Source organism: Canis aureus, chromosome 38, assembly GCF_053574225.1.
Source record: "Canis aureus isolate CA01 chromosome 38, VMU_Caureus_v.1.0, whole genome shotgun sequence".
Taxonomy (NCBI): Eukaryota; Metazoa; Chordata; class Mammalia; order Carnivora; family Canidae; genus Canis; species Canis aureus.
Window position 1 is genome coordinate 10,131,864 of NC_135648.1, and position 21,262 is coordinate 10,153,125.

Consider the following 21,262-nt stretch of genomic DNA (forward strand, 5'->3'; position numbering starts at 1 on the left):
AGTTGGCAGAGCCACTATGGAAAAAAAGTATAGAAGTTCCTCAAAAAATTAAAAATAGAACTACCATATGTTCCAGCAATTTCATTTTGGGGTATTTATCTGAAGGGAATGAAAACACCAACTCAAAAAATATATACACACTCCCATATTCACTGCAGCATTATTTACAATAGCCAAGATATGGAAACAACCTGCATTTGCACTGATGGATGAACGGACAAAGAAAATGTGATGTATATCATATATATTATGGAATATGACTCAGCCATTAAAAAAGAAGGAAATCCTTCCATTTGTAACAACATGGATAGACCTTGAGGGCATTATGCTAAGTGAAAAAAGTCAGAGAAAGACAAATATTGTACAACATTACTTACATGTGGCATCTTAAAAACAAAAGCAAAACATGAATATAGAGAGCAGATCTATGGTTACCAGACGTGGGGGGTGGGCAAAATGGATGATGCTGGTCAAAAAGTACAAACTTCCAGTTACAAAATAAATGTCATAGCAATGTGATCTACATCGCTGTGACTATAGTTAATAATACCACATTGTATATTTTAAAGTACTTAAGAGAGTAGATCTTAAAGTTCTTATCACAAGAAAAAAATTGTAACTGAGGTGGTGTATGTTCACTACACTTATTTGGTGGTAGTCATTTCACAATATATACAAATATTGAATCATTCTGTTGTACATCTGGAACTGATATGTTATATGTCCATTATACCTTAATAAATTCTTTAAAAATAAATCAAACAGATGGCCCTCAAGAACAAATAAAAAAAAGGGTGAGATGAGTTCACATTTGAATATTTGTCAAGCTGTACATTTATGATTTTTGAAAATTTCTAAATGTATACCTCAGTAAAAACTTATTTTAAAATATTTCTATTAAATATGCTGCTTTGCCATGAGAGGGAACTTATTCTCATTAGAGATATTTTTAGCAAAGGATGGACAAACAGTTGGTAAAAAATATACACTTTTTTTATAGTAGATTGGAAGAAATGACATTTGGGTTCCCTTTACTTTTGATTTTATAACTTTCTAATACTAAAGTTCTCTAGTATCTTTAGACATTCTTCATGTAGCTTGCCTTCCTATCCACCTACCACCCTTGATCAATTTCTTCCGAAGGCAAACAGTTCTCTGGGAACAGAGATTTAGCTTTTTTTTTCTAATTACCATGTTGTGTCCTCAGATTTTATGACATTTTACTAAAGTGTTTTGGTACATCTGCTGTGGATCTTTTGCCAGTTCTCAGTAGCAGAAAAACTACAGCCCATGTCACCCTGCATGTGCATGTTCCTTTTCCTCATTTTCCGAGCTGTGCCAACTCTTCAATGTATGGAGAGTGCTATCGACATGTTGTTTGCTATTTCAGCCCTTTTGGTTTTGTGCATGTGAAGGGAATACTAGTAGAAATGGAAAACAAATGAAAAGTAAAAGGAAAGAAGATAAAGTACAAATGCAAGCAGAAAAAAAAAAAATCCCTTTCTTATAAAGTGAAGCTAGGGGGCGCCTAGGGGGCTCAGCCAGTTAAGGGTCTGCCTTTGGCTCAGGTCAGAAACCAGAGTCCTGGGATGGATGGAGCCCCAACATCAGCCTTCCTGCTCAGCCAGGGGTGGGGGTGGGGGTGGGGGTCTGCTTCTCCCTCTGCCTCTGCCTGCCACTCCCCCTGCTTGTACTCTCTCTCCCTCTCTCTTTAAATAAATAAATAAAATCTTAAAAAAAAAAATAAAGTGAGGCTAGAAGTAATTTGATGGAGTGAGTTACACAGTATGGAATCCAAAGTGCTATGCAACTGACTCTAAAGTGAGAACATACTGTGACAGAGGGACATTCAGTTCTCAAGGGGCCATGGTAAACTAAAGCATGGAGGAGTGCCCCCAAATTTTAAATTCTTAGTTGGAAGCTACTAAGAAAACCTAAAATATAAACAGGGTATATCAAAACCGAAGCAAAGAGTTCAAGAATCTTCTTGAAGATTTATCTGCAGAAAAAAAAAAAAAGCAATTTACACCTTTATGTACAAGTTGGAGCTTAAAAGATCTCATGCATTTTACCAACTGTTAGTGCACATCTGAAACAGAGCTCTTATTTATAAATACTGTTGACTACTTTTGTCTTGTCTTTTATGAGGACTTCCAATATCTGTATAGTATGAACTTGCCCTGTACCCCCCTTTTTTGGCTTAAATGAATTTCTGTAACTTGCAACCAAAAGAGGACTAGTACTCAAATTGGCAAGTAGGTGATAAAACAAGTTTGGAGAAAATATGGAACGGACTCAGGAGGGCTGGAAATATGGAGCATTTTCCCATTCCAAAATGAAAAGCTATAAATCCTTGGAAATAATAACCTTTCTCTTGGGATCAGATATTGTGCTCTTCAGGGATGAAAGTGTAAGAATTTTGTGGTGAATTGTTAGATTAGCATACATTACTGAATATTTCTGATGGCCTCCATTGACATATTTCAAAAGGGCGAGAAGTTCCTGCCCAAAGTTACCTTGCTGAAAAACAGATCCAGAAACATAAGTATATAACTTGGCTATAAAGAAGATCTGAAACTGCTTAAAATCAGATAATTGTTGGTCATTTTGAGTTGTAATATTAGCATGGTGTTTTCTAAGGGACACTGCTTCTGATACTAAGGATAACATAGGACTGTGGTGTGAAATGTGAATACACAGAAAAAGAGGAGGTGAATCAGAGAAGCCCAATTTCATATTCTCTTGCTCCTCTTATCTCACAAAGCTCATCTTGCTAATTGCCATAGTACACAGTTCTGGTTGGAAAGTAACCTTGATATAGGATCATTCTAGAGGTGCTATCTAATATGGTAGCCATTTGCCACATGTAGCTATGGAAACTTAAATTAGTTAAATAAAATAAAATAAAATAAAATAAAATAAAATAAAATAAAATAAAATAAAAATTTAGCTCCTTACTGGTACTAATCACTCACCAAGCACTCAGTGGCCATGTGTGTGTAGTGCCTGTCCTGCTGAATAGCATAAAATAATAGCATTTCTATCACTGTAGGAACTTGTATTGGATAGCTCTGATCTAGAACAAATTAATCTATGAGGAAAATTTTTTAGCTGTCCCAAGTCAGCCTGTCATACTTATTTATGCTCCAAGGCTGATAACTTTAGGCAGAAATTAGAATTTTAGGCTAAGTTGCTTGGGTTTGTAGTTCAGCCTAAATTAGACTGCAAGGTTTCCTATATTGCTAATTAGCAAACAGTGTCTACAACAATGACAGTAAGCAGTTGCCCTTAAATACTTTGGGTAATATATGATCACAAAGATTCTCAAGACTGAAAAAAAAAAAGACTGTGTTTTCTAGCCTCCTAAATAATTTGTAGTCACCAAAATTACCACCAAGAGAATTGAACAACTAAGTTAAGACAATTCAAGAGAGTACTACAATGCCTCTTAAAAGAGGCTGGTCCTGAAAAATGCAAAAGGGAAATCTTCACAGGAAGCTGATTTGGGGGTCCATATTGACCAATTTCAGGACTTTGTCAATTTTCAAAGATATTAGTCACTCATCCAATATTCATTTTGCTATTGCCATCTGTAAGTGTCCAAGATCTGAGGGAGGATGCAAAGTTCATATATTTTGTGCCCTTCAGGAGCCATGTCTGAGTCTGACTGAGTCATCTAGAGAAGGAATCCTGAGTTGTGGAACTTATAATGATCATATTACTTCTGTAACTAACAGAATGCAGGCTTGAGGTGCCTTATTTTTAGTTGGTTGAATAGATTTAGGGTTCTATATGGGACAGGAGAATCACGTTAAGCAAGGGCTCATTAGGAACTGAGTATGAAAAAAAGGAAATCAGTGTGTTAAAGGCAGCCATAGAATAGAATATATAGTGGAAAACTTTTTAGTTGTGGGACATTGCAGATTTGGTTCTAACGTCTCTCTACCATCTGATGTGTGTGGGTTTTTGTTTTGTTTTGTTTTGTTTTTTTTTTTGTTTTTTTTTTTACAACCTAACCCCAATTCCTGGCTCCAGTAGATTTGCTAAGGAAGTGCTTATCCTAAGGCTTTTCCCTGTAGACTCTACCCTGTAGCCAGAGATGATCAGTCTAAGGCTGAACACCTTGACCTGGGCATGACAAAATGAAATATGAAAGTCAAAAATACGATCAAGACAATCCACCAGGGAAAAAATATTGGGTTAGGAGCAAGGAAACCCAAGCTTTAGTCATAATTCTGACAGTATATTCAGCCTGGGGCAAGTCATTTTATCTCACTGGACCTATGTTTCTTCATATGTAAAAAAATGAGAGTTTGATACTAAAAATACCATTATTTTCTAGTGTGTTTTCTATGGAATGTTAATGAGCACCATACAAAGAAAAAAAACTGCATTGGTCAGATCCATGTTTACCAAAGTTTTTTTGCAATAAGGCTTCTCAGAATATTTAATTATAATAATGTGCATTGTGAATCTTCTGGAAAGATCTAAATATGCAATTTATATGGCATCATACCATTTTCCCCATAGAGCCTTCATGGGACTGTGTTTCCATTTTGAGATATGTAGGCTAAGATCCTTTCTGAGATCCTTCTGCTTCAAGATACCATGGATTTCATGATCAATTTTCAACTAGCTTATGGCACAGCCCAGTGGGGAAGAGAGCATTTAATGTCAGGCCTACATAGTTTGAAAACAGCCCCTTACTTCAGTCAGAAATCTTGTAAGGCACCCAGATGTGTTGCTTGCACGCTGCCAAACAGGCAGCTTGACTGGATTTTTGTTCAAATCAGGCGAGCCTGTTGGCATTGAGTAGACAAAGAGAGAGTGTGCATTCCTGGGCTCCTTTTCCATTAGCCACGCAGCAGCTGAAGCTCATGGCTAAACTGTTCTTCATCTTAACTGGGCATATGTCCAGATTAAAGAAGGGAACAGAAGGAGTGATATAGTCCCCTTTTAGGATCTGAAGGACGGAAAGCTACTACCCATTTTTAACCAAAGGGGAACTAGAGCATGTGCCCAGGATTCCAATATCTGGAGAAATTTGAAAGATCATCTCATCCAGCTACTCCTGGATATTTGACTTCTTTTTGCCAGTGTGTTAGACTTTTCCACTGATAATAGACACACTCTAAAGTAAACCAAGGCACCCAAGGAGATATAATGGTCAGAAAAGGGTCCTTCATTTTGGGATAAAACTTGACTCCCTATGGATTTCATCTGCTGGTTTAGGTCGACCCTCTGGAGTCATTCAGAATGAGCCTAACCTCCTCTCACTTGACAGCCTTAAAAATCAGAAGGTGCATCACCTTGTAGTTCTAAAGATCAGATAAAATGCCAGTGAGACTTTTTTAAAACTGTTCAGTGGCATGACAGACACATATAGAATACTATGTTTACTGTGTTTTACAGCTTTTTGCACAATCTTTATCTCTCAAGGTCTGGGTACACAAATGCCTGTTTAGATCACTGGATAACAATCTTAAAAGCATATCTCTATAGCTAATTGTAATATATATACATAATCCTTTTGTTAGCAAATGAGTAAATATTACAATTGACTTTGAGCAACAAGATAGAGAGTTTCGAATATATATGCAGCAGCTGAAATAAAACCATACACTGGCAGTGAGTTACTGTCTGAAGGTGAACCATATAATAAGCTCTGTAATGGTCAGTGAATGAAGCACTCGGAGGAGGGGCCTCCCAGGGGTTTGATATAGGGCACTGTTTGATCTGTTGCCAGCTTGGTCACAGATATCGATTACAGCAAATTCTATGAGATATGCATATCATTAACTTAGTAACATAATATTTTGGTCTCTGTGGTGTTTTCTCTTGAGTGTATAAATGTAGCTAACATGTGTTTCTGCCAGTGAAAGAGATTTTTTTAGGTGAATCACCATAAAACTTGGGGGGGGGAGTAAAGAGTTTTTAAATGTTTTAGCTACAGAAACTAGACGTGCATTAATCAATCCTTTTCAAGTTCTTCATGAATCACTTTATATCCTAATGAACTCGGGAAAAAAAGAAAAAAAATAACCTTAAGTGCCTATGGTTACACTGAAGATTTGTTCGTTTGACTAAATCTCTTTTCAAGACCCAAGATGCCAACAAGATAGCAATTTAAAAGTTTCAAGAATCTTCAGTTTAATAGATTTTGTTATTTTTTCTGTTCAGAGGAGAATTCAATATATTTTGAGAATATCCTGAGGAAAAGTTAGGCCAAATGATTCTTCTTTCCATTTCAGTAATTTTAAGAGATCATCTTCATTGGAATCATCTGTATTATCTCAGAGAAGGGGTTCTTTGTTATCATCTTAAGTAATTTACCTCAAACCACCATGCCGTTTATTAAAAAATTTTTCACTAATGATTTATCAGAGATAAAAATTACTCTTTATACTAAAAAAAGTTTTAATACTCTCTAGGAAATACTTTGAAATGAAAAAGCTTGCAGACTCTTTTCTTGTTTTTTCAAGAACTGAATTTTGTTTGTTGTCATGGGACTGAAAACGTCATTTAAAATTACCAATGATGATATGACAAAAATATGTATAATACGTATAAAAATATAAATAAATAATTTAATAGACATATTACATAGATATAAATGCATAAAATAAATATATATAGTTTTATGTGTGTATATATGTATTTATATATAATGACATATATCTAAAATTTGAATAGGTCTTCATCATTATCTGTGAAATTTCTATACAATGCAGGACTATAAAGAGTTTTGACAGATAAATATCCAATCTTCCTCCTTTCCTTCCTTCCTTTCTTCCATTCATCTGCTAAGATGATAGATATAGATAGATGAGAGAGAGAGAAATTTTAGCGTCAGCTTTCTAAGCCCCCACAGGGCAACACAATGAGGGCAGATGTAAATTTGAACATTTATCAGGGTTCTACCATAGGAAAGGAACCTTAAAATTATGAAACTCATTATTGAGTTGGTGTATGAGTCCATCCTTTCTCCCAGGAAGAAAGTTTTCACTCTGGAATGTAAACAAATCTCTGGGAGAAGAGAAATTGCCTGGTTTTTACTACCCTAGGATGTAAGCAAATGGTGTTGAGTTAGGTAAGTCCTGAAACTTATTCACTATATACTGTTTGTCACTTTCACTTCTAACATGTTTTTATTCAGTCATCCTTTAACCAAGTTTACTTATATTCTCTCTCAGATAGCCTGGTCCAGGCAGAAACATGGAAATATTCATGGAGGTCCAAACAGCATCCATTCATCCATGCAGTCAAAGGCTCTTGAGCTCTTTGTAGGTCTTCTTCTATGCATAAATTTACTACATCTATTAAAGGTAAGGGAACATAAAATACAGCCATTGTCCTCTGGATATGCACAATATGGAGTTTGTATCCTCCTCTCCACAATGCAGAGTGGCAGAGGCTATTACTTCATAATACAATTCATTATATTTTTGAAATGTTCAAATTGTTAACAAGTTCTTTGTTACAGCAAATATAAGTCTAGTTTTCTGTAATTTCAATTTACTTATTGTTCTTTTAATATCCACTAGAGTTATTCTAAAATCAATTCTAGCTCTATTGGTAGCTACTCAACTATTTGAAGATTTTAAAAAATGTTCACTCTCCCTCACCCAAATATTTTCTCTTCCATTCTAAACACCTCTAGATCATTGAACTGCTTTTTTTTTTTATTGGTAAAGCTTATTTAAGTGTTTCTCATTAAAAATAATTTCTAGGCATTTCACCATCCTGGTTATTTTGTCCAATATACTCTAGCTTGTTAATGATCCACTTAAAAGAAACATTTCTTAAAAAAATATTTTAAGCATTTTCTGACCAATGCTAGATACAGAACTGCAACTATTACCTCCTTTTATCTTCATATAACACACCTATCTTGACAGGCTATCCCCCTATTAAATTGCTTTCCAGACCTGTCTTTTTTATAATTAAATAGATTATTTATGAAGGATCTTGACTCTATTCATGCATACTGCTTGATAATAATCCCTGCAAAACAGTAAAAATATTACTCATATTTGTTATTCTGGTAAAGTTATCCTTGGTAATAGTTGCCATAATGCAAAAATAGTTTGCAAGTCCTCATCAGCTTATCAGTTGAATAGTATGTTGCTTATGAATATTAATTGATCCAACTTAATTGTACTCCTAATATAACTAAACCAAGTATAGTTATTGTCAGTTATCAAGTTAGCCCTATTGAACATATTCACGGTTGAAAATTATGTGCATTTTTTAAACAAAGAATTTGAATTTATCTTCTCTATGTTTAATCTGATTATAGAAATAAACACTGCAATAATTTATTTGAATCTAATTTCCCATAGTAGAAATATAAGATCCATGTAGGGTAAATTCAACATAACAATTCTGAGATTATGGAAAATACTCTAAACCTGTTAGCACAAAGATTTAGAATTCATTCAACAACAAATATTTGTAAAGTACTTGTATGTCCCACACGTTTTATTTTGGAGAGTGAGAATATAGAGAAAAGTCTCTGCCACCATGGAGCTTACCTTCTGGGGGTGGAAACAGTATAACCAAGATCAAATAAATAATATGCATTGCATGTTAGGTAATGAAAAGCACTAAGGGAAAAAACTCAAGCAGAGAAGAGAGAAGTGTAGAAGTTGGGTGGAGCAAACTGAAATTTTAGAGGTTCAAAGGTTTCCTGGGAGCTACCATCCTAATGTTGGCTTCAGTTTCAAGTTACAGATCCCTTTGAAATTAAAAGATTTTAGGAAATTTCCTTTAATAATTTAGGGGTTTTTTTATGTTTTTTTTTTTTTTTCAATTCAGAAATTCTCTTTTCTCTTCTCCAGTCTTTTCTTCCCTCTTCACTAGCTTTGCCATTATAAGAGACAGTTCACATGGGAAAATCTAAGGTCCCCATTTGATGGGAATTTTTAATTTTGCAAGTGGACATAAGTTACACTAGAAAAAATATTTCAGTCCAAGAAAGCAAGAATGTGTGAAAATATGACAACTTGGAATTAAAATGAGGAAATCCCAGATGTTCTGAGGCTGTTTGTGTTTAGCCATGACAACATGAAATCGATTCAGAAGCATTTGTCATTTTTTTTATCCTAGTATGGCTTCCCCCCAACACCATCTAGTGCTGAGCTATATATGTCTGTGCTCTCTCATGTGTGCTCAGAAAATGCAAGTGTATTTTAACATTAGCCTCAACAATATAAAATAAGGAGGACGAATGGACTTCAGGAATATAGCACATTTTACTCCAATTCCAGAGCAAGTTGTTTCTTGAGTTATTCCTTTCCCTGGCACAAATAATTATGAGTTGATTAAATGCAGATATGTTTGCAAGCGACAACATTGGCTATTTAAAGCTTTTTTGGGAAATGGAGATAATATGAGCATGACTCTTGATATTTCAGTGTATCCACCTGTTGAAATGATACACAAAACCTTATCTCTGAAGTCGCATCTCCCCACCCCCACCCCACCCCCATGCAACCTATGCTGACCACACCAGGCTACCTTGAAATTTGAAATCTCTATCCTTTCCTCCGCTGGCACTTAGCATACATGTATGGATTTGTGAGATGTTCATGTTTTGCCCTATTCTTCTATTATGTAAGATCTTTAAAGATAAACTTCTCTTATGCATTTTCCATATCTTCCATTGTACCTAACACCGAATTACCTTATTGTTGGTGGTTGATTCTTCTTCTTACCTTGCTTGTAGCATCAACCTTTCTGTTCAGCATGGTAGCAGTGCAGGGTAACTATTGGTGGTTGGGAAATGACAGCAACAAGTTGGAGTCCTGAAATCAAGGATGGGGATGGGGGTGAGAAGGAAAAGGGAGGAGGCTTCTAACCAGATCTTCAGGCAGCTGCATTTCCTAAGAAGGGAATCACAGACAACAACAGAAAGCAATAGATTCAGCCTCAATCAGAATAGTTTTACTGTCTTTCCTCTCTTTTCTTTCTTTTGCCTAACCATGAGCAATTTAGGAAGAACTTCTGGCAGGATTCTAATCTTCCATCCATACTGACACCTTCAGGAAATAGTCATTCTAGTGCCAAGGCAAGCCATGACTCAGGCTGACACAGAGAATGATCCAAAAGCAAATATGTATTGGAGCTTTGATATATGATTTGATTTTCTTTTGCAGATTTACCTCCTCCCCCATAATATTTAACTTGGATTCCTATTTATAAGGTGGAGTCTCAATGAAACTCTGTTCTCAAGACCTGTGCTTAAGAGAAGCTGTGTAAAATTATTACTTGAAAATACAAAATATTTCTTCTATTGAATTGTTTTTGGATTAGAGAGAAAAATTGGAAGATTCCATTGTAAAACTGAAAATTTTCTGTTCTTAATCAAGCATTTGGGGAGAGTTAGTTGGCTTGGGGTACTCTGTGTAGCAATGCAACTCTCTTACTTGCCTCTTTCTCACTTGCCTATTCTTCCACCTTTCCCGCACCTACAGTCTATCAACCCTTCCCATTGCCTCCCTGAATCACCCTGTTTTGTGATTTCTTCCTTCCCTATGAATCTCAGGCCCCATATGCATCATCTAACCATACTCTCCATAGGACCAGTTACTGCAACCTGCTTTTCCATAAACTTCAGCCAAAATTTACCCAAAGATTTTCAATCTTGATTTTATTTCACCATTCTCTGTCCTATTTCTGGTCCCTAAACTGCTGAAGATAACTGCTTAACTTTGGATATGCCACCAAATATATCAACTCCCAGTACCTCTGGGCCATCAACATTACTCAGCAATCCTTGAATAGTTCTGCAGCTATTCTCCTTTCCTATCTCTTCATTGTAACATTTACAATCCCTCATGGTCCTCTTGGAAAAAGCAGATCCTGTATCTCCTCCCTCTGTAAGTGATAGTATGTTCTTCTATAGTGTTGGACTTAGACATCTAAAACTGTGGCTTATTACCTACAGCCATCTCCTGTTCCTGCCAAGGTTTCCCTTTCTGATTTCCTTCTCCCAAGTCTCAAGGAAAAATGTACTCCTGCCCTTATTCAAACCTTGTCTTTCCATCTGTGCACCTGCTTCCCTCCCCGTCTGTTTAAAACCGAGGCCGGCCATTGGTTATCTTCTCCACTGTGTCACACCCTCCCCACTACTGATTCTCTCTCTGTCACAATAAATAGGTTCAAGTCTGCTCTATAAAATATAAATTCCTGCCCTCTGGATACTACCTTGAGCTTTACTTCCATTCAAAATTCGGCTTATAAAAAGAACAGTCTACATGGTTTCCTTTTTAACTTCTATTTTTTTAATTTAACAAAAAAATCATTTTATTTAAGTACACATATGGAAAGTGCATAAATCATGTATCCCTCAATGATTTCCATAAACAAATCTCCAACCAACACCACGAGGTCCCATTTGTATTGGGTGATTGGGTGGCTCAGTCGATTAAGCATCTGACTCCTGGCTCATGTCATGATCTCATGGGTCACGAGGTCAAGTCCCAAGTCAGGCTCTGTGATCAAGGGGGAGCCTGCTTGAGGATTCTTTCTCTCCTTCTCCCTGTGCTCCTCCCCCTAACTCATGAGCATGCTCTCTTTCTGTGTGGCTCTCTCTCTGTCTAAAATAAATAAATCAATCTTAGAAAAATCCTTTTTATAGTCATTAGTACTCAACTTTCATCCTTTAAAAAATCATCCTTTATTTTTTATCATTCTTTATTTTTAAAACTTTTTTATTATGAAATACAACATAAATACAGTGAGATGAACAAAATATAAATGTTCAATTTAATGTAATGTTATAAGGTTACTGTGTAACTGTCATCCAGGTAAAGAAATGAGATGCTGTCAGCTGCCCAGAAGCACTCAACCTCAGCCTCCCTCCTCTGACTAATCATAAGACATCCAGGGAAAACCATTACCGTGGCTTTTACAGTAATCACTTCCTGCTTGTCTTTACAGTATTGCTGCCTATGCACTTACCCATAAACTATCCAAATAAGATAGTTTAATTTTGTTCTTTCTATAAATGGAACCATGTGCTACATATATTGGGGGGGGATCTGAATTCTTTGTTCAATAAAAATTATATTTAGAGGTTTATCATTTTTTGGTGAAGAGCCTCTGCATCTTTTCTGCTGCTGTGTGGCATCCTGTACTTCCAAAGCACACATTTCTACAGGGTATAAATCTATGAGTAAAATTGCTATGATGTGAGATATATAAATCTTCAACTTTATTAAAAAATAACATTATTTTCCAAGGGATTTGGCCAATTTGTGTTGCCCTCAGCAGTGAGTTTACTGCTTGCTCCACATTCTTACCATTTGATGTTGTCAGATTTTCTTTCTTTTTTTTTTCAGATTTTCTTTATTATTGTTTAGGCAGTCTAATTTGGACTTACTTTCTTTTGAAGATTCTGGTCAGGCTCTTTCCCTGTGATGTATAGGTTTACTTTTTGTCTTTCATCTTTTTGCCTATAGGTTTGTTACAGTTCTTCATATATTCCAGATATGGCTCTTTTGTCAGTTATATGTATTACATATACTATTTTCTGTGGCCTGACATTTCACTTTTTCATCATATCCTTTTATAAACACATTTTTCATGTTTTTAATATCATAAATGTATTAATGTTTTTGTAGGAGTCTGTAGCTAATGCAAATAACTGATTTTATCTATACCATGTCTTTGCTTTGTTTTGGGTTTTTTTGCTTGTTTGCTTAGTTTCAGGGGTAGAATTTCGTGGCTCATCAATTGCATGTAACACTCAGTGTTCATTACATCAAGTGCCCTCTTTATACCCGCCACTCAGTTAGTTACCCCATTCCCCCCACCTTTCTCTCCTCCAGCAACCCTCAGTTTATTCCCTAGTTAAGAGTCTCATGGTTTGCCTCCTTCTCTAATTTTATCTTATTTTATTTTTCCTTCTCTTCTCCAATGTTCATCAGTTTTGTTTTTAAAATTCCACATATGGGGATCCCTGGGTGGCGCAGCGGTTTGGCGCCTGCCTTTGGCCCAGGGCGCGATCCTGGAGACCCGGGATCGAATCCCACGTCGGGCTCCCGGTGCATGGAGCCTGCTTCTCCCTCTGCCTATGTCTCTGAGCCTCTCTCTCTCTGTGTGACTATCAAAAAATAATAAAAAAAAAAAGGTTGTCTTTAAAAAAAAAATAAAATAAAATAAAAAAAATAAAATTCCACATATGAGTGAAATCATGTGGTATTTGTCTTTCTTTGACTTATTTCACTTAGCATAATAGACTCTAGTTCCATCTACATGGTTGCAAATGGCAAGGTTCCATTATTTTTGATGGCTGAGCAATATTCTATTATATAATTATACATCTTCTTTAGCCATTCATCAGTAAATGGACATCTGGGCTCTTTCCATATTTTGGCTATTGTGGACATTGCTGCTATAAGCATTAGGGTGCACATGCTCCTTCATATCACTATTTTTGTATCCTTTGGATAAATACCTAGTAGTGTAATTGCTGTGTTGTGGAGTAGTTCTATTTTTAACTTTCTTAGGCAACTCCATACTATTTTCCAGAATGGCTGCACCAGTTTTCATTCTCAGCATTGTAAGAGGGTTCCCCTTTCTCTGCATCTTCACCAACATCTGTTGTTTCCTGAGTTGTTAATTTTAGCCATTTTGACCCATGTGAGGTGGTATCTCATTGTGGTTTTTGATTTGTATTTTCCTGATGCCAAGTGATGTGAAACATTTTTTTCATGTGTCTTTTGGCCTTTTGTATGTCTTCTTTGAAGAAATGTCTGTTCATGTCTTCTGTCCATTTCTTGACTGGATTTTTTGGTGTTTTGGGTGTTGAGTTTGATAAGTTCTTTATAGATTTTGCCTACTGGCCCTTTATCTGACATGTCATTTGCAAATATCTCCTCCCATTCCATTGGCTGCCTTTTAGTATACGATTTCTTTAAAAGTCTGTCATCTCTATGACTCATCTGCAATGCTACCTTTGTCCTCTTTAGGGGCCTATATATGTGTGGGCCAGCTTCCTAGTTTTCTGTCTTATGTAATTCAACTCTTTATATGTTCCTGTACCAATACCACACTACCTCAATCAATATAGCATCATAAACCTCAATACCTATAAAGAAAGACCTCCTTTACCCACACTTGGAAGGGAAGAGTTTCAGAAAGAAGGTTCTTGAATGAGTTTTAGATTTTCTAATACAAGTATCATAATGATGACAGAGGTATTGTATACCACCAAAGGAGCATGTGCTATATATTTTCTCTCTCTGTAGATAGAGGGATAGATATAAAGATATAGGTATAGATGGATATATTAAATTAGATACATAGTTACAATACCAAGATAGATAGATAGATAGATAGATAGATAGATAGATAGATATAATACATTTATATATAATTGATATTTGGTGTGCATCTGGTAATTTCAATATCTGAATATTTATAATCTTTGTATACTGATTGAGTATAATTTTCTAGTACCCCTGGTCATCTCTGCTATGTGCTAGATGTTTTATGTGAAGTAATAATTTATAAAGTTCATTACTGAGGTCTACAATAAGTGAGCTTATCCAGATATGATTTCTTATTATTATGCCAGGCTGTTGCATCTCTAACATTTTGGGATCATCTTACACCAAGGTCAAAAGTATATTAAATGGTCTAGTATTCCCTGTGAGAATATTCAGTTAGCTCTCTCCTCCTTGTAAAGTGATAGACTTTTAGTTCTTTTGGGAGCTGGGGAGGTCTTCTGCTTTTATTTCTGCCATTCTCACCTGCAAGCCTACCTTAATTTGAATTCAAATTGTGAGAATCAGCAAATGCTCTCAGAAGAAAACAGTTTAAGTACTCACTTATTTCTCTATTTTCTCTTCCCTTTTGCTAACATTTCCCTATTTGGTGTCTTGAATTCTAAGATGTTTTTCAACTCCCATTTCTTGTTCTCGGTGGAAGGAATGAGTCAAATGACCTACCATTAAATGTTTAATATTTTTTAATTTATTTTTTTGAATAGTGATATATTTATTTCTAAGTTCTAAATCTGATCAATATTGACAAATTGGCCTGCATAGAGGCTGTATCAACTTGCAATCCCGCCAGCAGTGTATGAGAGTGCCTGTTTGCCTCATCTTCATCTGTATGGTATGCTGTCCAACTTTGAATTTTTCATAATCTGATAATTTGATGTGGTTTTAATCTATATTTCTTGTATTATGAGTAAGAGTCCACATTTTTCAGTTGTTCAAAAGCAACTTGTATTTGTATCACTTGCTCATTCTTTCTGATTGATGATCACTTTGATTTGAAAGAGTTATTTTCAATAATAGGAAATTGCACATTTTTGTAAAGATTTTATTTATTTATTCATGACAGACACACAGAGAGAAGCAGAGACATAGGTAGAGGGAGAAGCAGGCTCCCTGCAAGGAACCAGATGCGAGATCCAATCCTGGACCCTGGGATCACGCCCTGAGCCAAAGGCAGGTGCTCAACCGCTGAGCCACCTAGGCATCCCTGTACATTTTTGGTGTGGTTATATTTTCACACTTTTAGCATTTATCTTCTGATTTTCTTATACTGGTTTGGTCAATATTTAATATTTTAATTTTATGTAGTTGAATTTATCAATGTTATTTCTTATAGACTTTGTATTTGTGTCACACACATAAAGGTCTTTCAAACACAGATTATAAAATATTTCTCTCTGTTACTTTTATACTTTGATAGTTTTGACAGTGCAGTCTTAATTTTTCTCAAATTTATTTAAAGTGATGAGATATGAATCCATTGTTGTCCAGATGGCTCCCCCACTATCCAAGAACCATTAGTTGAACCACCCTTTTCCCCCCATTGATGTATATGACATGAATGATATAATGTCACTTTTATTATATACTGAATCCCTATGTACTTCCATTTGTTCTGGACTTCCATATATCTCTCTATTCAAGTACTAGCACTGTCTTTGTTTGCCATCATATTTTCAAGTGATTTTCTAAATATATGAGCTTCAAATAATATTTCATTCCTTCCTCTTATTTTTATATTCTAATTTCTTTCTCTTTTCTGTTTACATTGGCTAATATTTCCAGAAAAAATAATTAAAACTTTAAAAGATACAAATAATAATCACAATCTTTCCCTTTTGGTAATCTGCTTATCATTCTGAGCAGACTGTTTTTCATATTCTTTTTGGGATCTTCTTCTTTTGGATTTCCTTGAATGTATAAGCTTTCCAAAATACTCTTCTTGACCACTGCCTCTGACTGTGCACATCATCCTTGAATAGTCATCCAAATTCTAGACATATTTCCTACAACTTTAAGTCTATATGTTCAAATCCCACTGGACATTTCCAACAGAATCTCAGAAATACTTAATATATCATCATGCTCAAAGTGGAAGTCATCCTTACTTGTACACACACATTTTCCTTTATAGCAACCACATAAATATAGTAACTAGAGCTAGAAACAGATTTCATCCTCAATTTATTTTTTCTTACTGCACTTCAATTCCATTAACCATTCAATCCTATGTATTATACCTCTCCTGGTCTTTCCTTCTTTTCTGGCTGAAGTTGTTCATTTCCTTTCATAGGATCTATTGCTATAGTCTCATGATTTCCACTAACTGTTGAGAAGACTAACTGTTCTGGTTTCTTTGGAATTGAGAGTTTTTTCCCAGGATGCAATACTCTTGGTACTAAAACCATGGAAGTCCCAGGCAAAGTGGGATGAGTTAGTCCCCCTACTTACTGATTTTTCACCATCTTCCCCTTTTTAGTGATTGAAAGTCAAATGTATGTTATGAACCCTCCTCCCAGAAGTAGTAAGTACATAGGCACACAAATTTTGCATTTAGTTGTAGGAGTTTAACAGAACTTTTGAATCTATAGTTCAACTGATCACTGATTTGAAGGATTCAGATTTGAATTTTTAACCAATCCTCCATGTGACTGCTAGAATGATCTCTCTAAAACCACAAATCTGACAATGTTATTCTCTTTGCTAAATGCATTCCAATAACTCCCCACTGCCTAAAGACTGAACACAAATTCTATAACATAAATAGAAGATACTTTGTGATCTAGATTGTCTTCATTTATCAATGCACTTCCTATGACTTCACTTCTTATACCACACTCTTATCATATAAAATGACTAATTCCTGAAGGTGTCAAGCTGCTCCATACTTAAGTATTTTGCACATGTTCATCCTGGGGTACACAAAATCTCTTTACCATTATTGTATTGCCTTAGAATACCTACTATATCTTAGGAAACCCATTCATGGATCTTCTCCTCTTTGAAACATTTTCTTCCCAAATTGTTTCAATAAATTAAATGTGCCTTCACTAAGGTTGGTGCACACTTGTAACACTTATCTACTAAAGTTCAAATTTTATAAGCTTTTCTCCACAAATACATTAAGATTGTGGAGCAGAGACAGTATTATCTTACCCTACTTTATATCTCTAGTACCAAGCACAGTGTCTGGCACTTTCTAGGCAATCAATAAATGATTGTCGAATAAATTAATGAATGGATATGTCTGGAATACAAGGATCATCTTACTCGTGGAAAGGCAATTAACAGCAATAATCTACACCTCATTTCTTAAAATTGTGTGTACTTTTAAGAAAGATTATATGAATTAACCAAATGTCACCTTTACCAATTTTCTCATTGACATAATGGCATGTGATACCCCATGTCTCTACTATCAGCATTCCACATATTAGGAAGAGAAAACACACTAATGAACCAAAACTGCTGCTTTATATATTGCAGCTGAGCCTTCCCCAGAGGTCTCATACCAGACTGGTTCAGAAAGCCAATCCAAAGTACTTTGTGAAAGTGGGAAGGATCATAGCAAGTAAAGCAAAAGTAATTTCTAGTTCCAAAGAATTATGTTGTTCAGGCATATAAAAGTCATCTTTGTAATAGTTTTCTGAGGTTCTTACTTTGCCAGAATTCAAGCCCTTCAAAGACTATTTCTATCATTCTGAAATCTGATTTTTTGAATCATTTTAAAAGCAAGGTAAACACATAAATGAAGGTGCCTAATTCTGTGTGTGATGTTAACAAAAATTATACCACTCTTATTAGGTCCAATGAATTAATAGCACACAATTCATTAAATGCATATAGAACTAAATTCTTAACTCTATAATTTGGATGAACTCACAGTTTACTTTAGTTCCATTCTGGTGGGCACTGTTAGGCTTCACTAATGAGCTCTATATACTGTGTTGCTCTTTGTTGTTTGCCTACATCTTCAAAATGCTAACAAAAGAAGTTGGAAAGTAAAATAGCTAATTAACTGTTCTGTTTTATTCCATGATGAGACATGCCTCACTATGGATGAGTGTTGGCAGGGCAGAGAGTAAGAACTTGGATATTCACAGAAGTCATTGGGAAATATTACTGCTCATCAGAGTGCAAAGCAAGTGAGAAATCTGTGTTCTCAAGAAAGAATTGAGAAGGAATCAGCTACTAGATGTCAAGTACAAGTAAGCAAGATGCAGATAAAGAAACTCTGGTAGGGGAGCAATGGATTAAGTAGAGAGAAGATTTGGGATCAAGGGTGCAAAAAGTCTGGTAGATAAAAGAATGGACAAGTCTTCTCAAGACTAAAATCACAAATTACAGTCTCATTTGGCTCAAACTCAATCTTTACTTTCTGCTGTGCTCTACAAATTCAAGAATTATAGGGTAAGTTTGATAATCAAACTCTAATGTCCACTTTACATTATATTCTTCTCCTTCAGTTTGGGCAGGCTTAATGGTGGCAGCCTGCCATGGGAAGGGGTGCATGGATGACTTTACCTCCTCCTCTCTCCACTCTCTTCCTCCTGTATCTGCTAGCTCTTCTACTATCTACGTCTTACTGTAGCAGAGTGAAATAAAGACAAGGAACAGGCTAATTTTTACTTGAGCTGGATGGCTTCAGGCTTTCTACATGGTAGCTGGTTAAAATACAGTCCTGGAAGATAATTTTTTATTCTTTCTCATAGGTGGCTTTTGTGGGCTTTGTGGGTTCTGCTCTTCTGCTCACCCAAGAAGATACATCTTTATTCTTTATTCTGAGTGATCACCTGCAACTCATACTTTCTGTCTGAGGATATACCTCCAATGCTCTTTCTGCTAAGTTTGGCTCACCTTTCCTGTCTACCATGCTGGTCAGGAACCATGCAGGATCCCTCTCCCATGCCGCTGCCATTCTCTACAGGAAAATATTAATGGCTTTCTTGCCCTGACAAACTCTGAGAGGCAGGATGGTTCCCATACAACAGAACTTTTGATTCCACTGACAGAGCAATTGGCTGATAGAAAACAGATTTCGGTCTATGCTTGATTAAGCTTTCTTGTGCATGGATCAGATAGTGGTCTTGTGTCTCCCAATGCAGAAAACAAATAGATGGGTCTTTGAGTGTACCCATTAAAGTACTTTTCTCTATGTTTGAAAAGAAGGTAGCATTCACCATAGCTCTCTCACAGAAAGAAGATGAAGATTCCAGCATAGCACCAGCTCTCTCACTAATGTGACCCTTAAATCTGCTGTTTCCCACCTATACATTCTTGAATTTGTTGAAAGTTCCAGAAAAATGTTAAATTCTTGGAGTAAATTCCTTCGTAACTTTGCACACAGTGAGAGAAGTAGCCTATCTCACTCACTTTGGTGTCCTGATAGTTATCAGGAAGTGCTTTATTCTAAACTCCTACTTCTTACCTTTATGTAACCAATAGTTGTAAACCTGAATGCATATTAGAATCACCAGCAAAGTTTTAAAAAGTGTGGAAGCCTGCCACTCCCTTCCGTCAGCCAGAGATTCTGATTTAATTGTTCTGGTTGAATATTGACATTTTTCAAAAGTTCTTGATAGTTTTAATGTGCAGCCAGGGCTGAAAACAACAAATCTAAATAAATAACAAATAACAGCTTTGGATGGAATAGATCTGCATTATTTTTTCCCCCTCTATGCTTGTGGACACAACTCTAGGCTAATTACTCTAAAAAGTAGTACTACTAATAAATTCATTTTAAATATTTCTCTCGAGTATCTCTCAAGAACTTATTATATTTATAGAAGGATTAGTTTCTGTACCAATTTTAACTCAAATTGTTGATGTATTTTAAGCTATTTTTATTCAAAGTGAAAGTCATACTCTTAATTGTTGATTAGTTGTATTTGTCAATACACATTAGTATTCCCATGTATGAATATTTCTTCTCTGTTGAATAGGTAAATGCATTTAAATTTCCTCATGATTCCTATTATGCTAAAGCAATACAAAAATAAGTCAGGGAGAGAGGGAAAGTTGAAGAAAATCAGTAATTATTACTTTCTCTTTGGAAAAAAACTGATAGAAACTCATCCACAGGACAAAAAAAAAAAAAATGTGACACAAGTCTGAAAGAAGAACATTTTTATCAATTCTATCATGTTTGAGATGAATTTTCCAAAGAGAATAAGATGGTCCCCCTAACACTCTTATTCTAGCAAGTCTTTTAGATTGTCCATAAAGTCTTTCCTACACTGAAAATCAGAAGGTTCAATGTATAGACCTGAGCCTAATATTATCCCATCTTAGATGCCAAGTGTCTTCAATGTCCAATTTAACTTTAAGGGGAAAATAAATCCATTGATTATTTTTCTTGGCAGAACTGATATTCCCAAATATTATTAAAACTGAAAAATAAATTTAATAAGCCAGTTTCTCTGCCTTTTGGGGATAAATCCTTTTAACCCAAAAATTCTACTTCTAACAATTCATTCTACAGATGCACTCAGGCATATAAACAAGTGTGTGTGTGTGTGTGTGTGTGTGTACATGCACACATGTATGCATATACACAAAGGAGTTCATTGCAACAGTATTCAGAATAATAAAGAATACCAAACAAACTAAATATCCATCAGTGGAAAACAGTTAAGTAAATAAAAGTAAAACTATTATACAAGATGGCATAGATCCATGTACGCTGACAACAAAAAATTTCTATGATGCATTGTTAAATTTAAAAGGAAAGATGTGGGGCAGCCCGGGTGGCTCAGTGGTTTAGTGCTGCCTTCAGCCCAGGGCCTGATCCTGGAGACCCAGGATCGAGTCCCACGTCAGGCTCCCTGCATGGAGCCTGCTTCTCCCTTCTGCCTGTGTCTCTGCCTCTCTCTCTCTGTCTCTCATGAATAAATAAATAAATAATCTTAAAAATTTTTTTTTAAAAAGGAAAGATGTGTTTTCAGTATGCTCATGTCTCAGCCTTGGATATC

General features: G+C 35.6%; 1 long non-coding RNA gene across 1 annotated transcript in view; it reads right to left on the bottom strand.

Annotated features, from left to right (window-relative positions):
- LOC144307048 (uncharacterized) overlaps window positions 1–9,976 on the bottom strand; it is a 43,592-nt gene extending 33,616 nt beyond the window's left edge. Inside the window, exon 1 of the long non-coding RNA XR_013374016.1 lies at window positions 9,686–9,976. This is a non-coding gene — a long non-coding RNA (uncharacterized LOC144307048). The remainder of the gene's footprint in view (window positions 1–9,685) is intronic.
- Between the last annotated feature and the right edge of the window lie 11,286 nt (window positions 9,977–21,262).